This window comes from Triticum aestivum, chromosome 2D (assembly GCF_018294505.1).
Source record: "Triticum aestivum cultivar Chinese Spring chromosome 2D, IWGSC CS RefSeq v2.1, whole genome shotgun sequence".
NCBI classification, from domain to species: Eukaryota; Viridiplantae; Streptophyta; class Magnoliopsida; order Poales; family Poaceae; genus Triticum; species Triticum aestivum.
In genome coordinates, this window is record NC_057799.1 from 157,932,149 (window position 1) to 157,935,431 (window position 3,283).

A 3,283-nucleotide genomic window follows, 5' to 3' on the forward strand; every position below is an offset into this window, starting at 1 on the left:
CCAAAATTGCCTTGAAGCAAGAGCCATGTGTTCATGATAGGCATACTTCGTATCTTTGAGGTTGCCCTCCTCTTCTTCCTCTTCATCCTCTTCCTCCATACTAACCTTGGCCTTTAGAGCAAGGTTGGGCTTCTTTACTCTTTGAGAGCGAAGAACCGCATTGTCGGCGGTCTTGTCCAAGATGCTCATAGCAACGAACTCATCCAGCACTTCACTTGAGGACAAGGTGTGGAAGTCCGGCCTTTGATGTATGACGGAGGACATGGCTTTGTGGTAGGGCATCATTGCCTTGAGGAATTTGCACTTGATCCAATTGTCATCCGTGTCTTTACTTCCATGATCTCGGAGAGAGACCGCGAGTTTGGTTACTCTCCGAAAAAGCTCACGAGGTTCTTCATCTTCTTTCATTGCAAACTCGTCGGCTTCATCTTGCACCACTTCATAGTTGGAGCGTTGAATGCTTGTGCTTCCCCGATAGAGGGAAACAACTTGGAGCCAAGCATCTTTGGCCACGGTGTAGGGCCGGAGATGAGGAAGATCTTCGGGTGGGATTGCTTCTTGGATGATGAAGAGAGCATTCTCATTGAATTGATGATCCACAACTTCTCTAGGAGTGAAGTTACTTCGGTCATGCGGATAAAAACCTTCTTCAATGATTCTCCAAAGGTTAGTGTTCACATGATTTAAATGACGCTTAAAACGATAGACCCAAGAATCAAAATCTACATTCTTCTCAATCTTAGGAGCCGGGCCGGCATGATTTAAATGAGTGGAAGGGAGCGGTCCACCATAGACAAGTGGAGGTTCCACATGGGCAAAGATGCCGGTGCCATTTTTACCACTAGAAGAAGGAACTTTGTCGCTAGTAGCTTCCCCTTTGTCGGAGGTAGCATCCGTCACCTTGTTGGCGGGATCACCCACTTTCAACGGTGCGGTGGAAAGCTTAAGCCCTTCTAAGTATTTATTAAACATGCTTTCGACCTCGGTAGTCATGGAGGTTTTCAATGTGTCCAACGCCACATTTAATTCCTCATGAGAGACCGCGGTTCCCCCATCTCCCGTAGACGAGACCGGATTCACACCGGAGTGCTCCTCCACACCGTCTACGACGTCAACCATACTCTTCGGACGGTAAAGTCCTTAAAAAGAGACGAGGCTCTGATACCAATTGAAAGGATCGATATAGTTGATTAGAGGGGGGGGTGAATAGGCAACTAACAATTTTTTAGCTTTTCTTTACCAAATTAAACTTTGCATCAAAGTAGGTTGTCTAGATATGCAACTAAGTGAGCAACCTATATGATGCAATGACAACAAGCACGCAAGCAAGCAAGAGATATAACACAAGTAAACTTGCGAAAGTAAAGGGATGAGATAACCAAGAGTGGAGCCGGTGAAGATGAGGATGTGTTACCGAAATTCCTTCCTTTGAGGGGAAGTACGTCTCCGTTGGAGTGGTATGGAGGCACAATGCTCCCCAAGAAGCCACTAGGGCCACCGTATTCTCCTCACGCCCTCACACAATGCGAGATGCCGTGATTCCACTATTGGTGCCCTTGAAGGCGGCGACCGGACCTTTACAAACAAGGTTGGGGCAATCTCCACAACTTAATTGGAGGCTCCCAACGACACCACAAAGCTTCACCACAATGGACTATGGCTCCGCGGTGACCTCAACCGTCTAGGGTGCTCAAACACCCAAGAGTAACAAGATCTGCTAGGGATAAGTGGGGGGAATCAAATTTCTCTTGGTGGAAGTGTAGATCGGGGCCTTCTCAACCAATCCCGAGCAAATCAACAAGTTTGATTGGCTAGGGAGAGAGATCGGGCGAAAATGGAGCTTGGAGCAACAATGGAGCTTTTTTGGGGGAAGAGGTAGCTCAACTATGGGGAAGAAGACCTCTTTATATAGTGGGGGGAACAATCCAACCGTTACCCCCACAACAGCCCCGCAGAGGGCGGTACTACCGCATAAGGCAGCGGTACTACCGCTGAGACCAGCGGTACTACCGCACCCACGGCGGTACTACCGTGGAGAATGGAGGGCAGGGGAGATGTGGACATGGGCGGTACTGCCGCGGTGGTAGGACGGTACTACCGCTTAAGAGCGGTACTGCCACTCTACTGCCGCTGCGAAGTACCGCACAATCCGGCACGAAAAAAGACCCCTCGAGTCGACGCGGTAGGGGCCTGGTACCGTAGCGGTACTACTGCTGAGGACCCACCAGCGGTACTACCGCTAAGGAGCGGTACTGCCGCTTGTGGCCCCTAAGCGGTACTACCGCTGGGACCAGACTCAGCCCAAAGAGAGAGGAAAGAAAACTCCAATGAAGCGGAAAGGCTCAGAGGGTGTAAAGAGGATGTGTACATGTTGATTCCACCCTAGCCTTAGCAAAGCGGACCCCCTCTTGATAGTACGGTGACTCCTATGAAACTAATCCACCAAAAGAAGCGAAAGAGCTACACCGTCTTGAATGACACTCCGAGGGGAAAGAAATCGTCTCGTGCCAAATGATGAATCTCTGAAATGCTCAAAGCACACGATTAGTCCGCAAACATGTTGTCATCAATCACCAAAACTACATCTAGAGAGATATGCCTTAACAAACAGCAAGGTCATGCCTCCATATGAGGCCTCAACAATCACCTTGCCGTCCAGAACGCCCGCTGCAGAATACGTTGGATTTCACAATTTTAAAGTTCTTTGTGTTCCGGTTATGCTAAACCCTAATCAATAAAGCTTGGCCGGTGATATTTTTTGTAAAACGTGTTATTGGTGAAATGCTTGTCACAGCGTGGAGTTGTGTTGCAGAATCAAACGTTGTCTAAGAAAAGGTTGTGAAGGCTAATACTAAACAATAGTGCAGCTCCATTTTTGAAATTGCATTGATTTGTAGCTGCAATAGGCGAATTCAAATGATCTCCTCTTATATCTGAACACTAATCATTTATCTTAGAAATGAAGTGGATCAGTGTATTTATTTTTATTACTGCACAAGCTATGTTTCTTTTCACCAAATAACATTTTTTCTACTATATAAGAGCGCCACAACTGCCAAGCTGCCTTTGTACGACGTACATTCAGTTTTCAGGTTGTAAGATATGAGTCCTTCACATGCATGGAAGAAACAGGAAAACTAGAAGACCACAAACACAATCCGTGTCACACCATTAGAACTAACTGTGAATCTAATCTTGTTAAATCAATACATGTATAAACCTTATGACTGAAAGAAGGGACATATAGCAGAACGAACAGTGTTTGGGCAATGAGAAAAAAAGA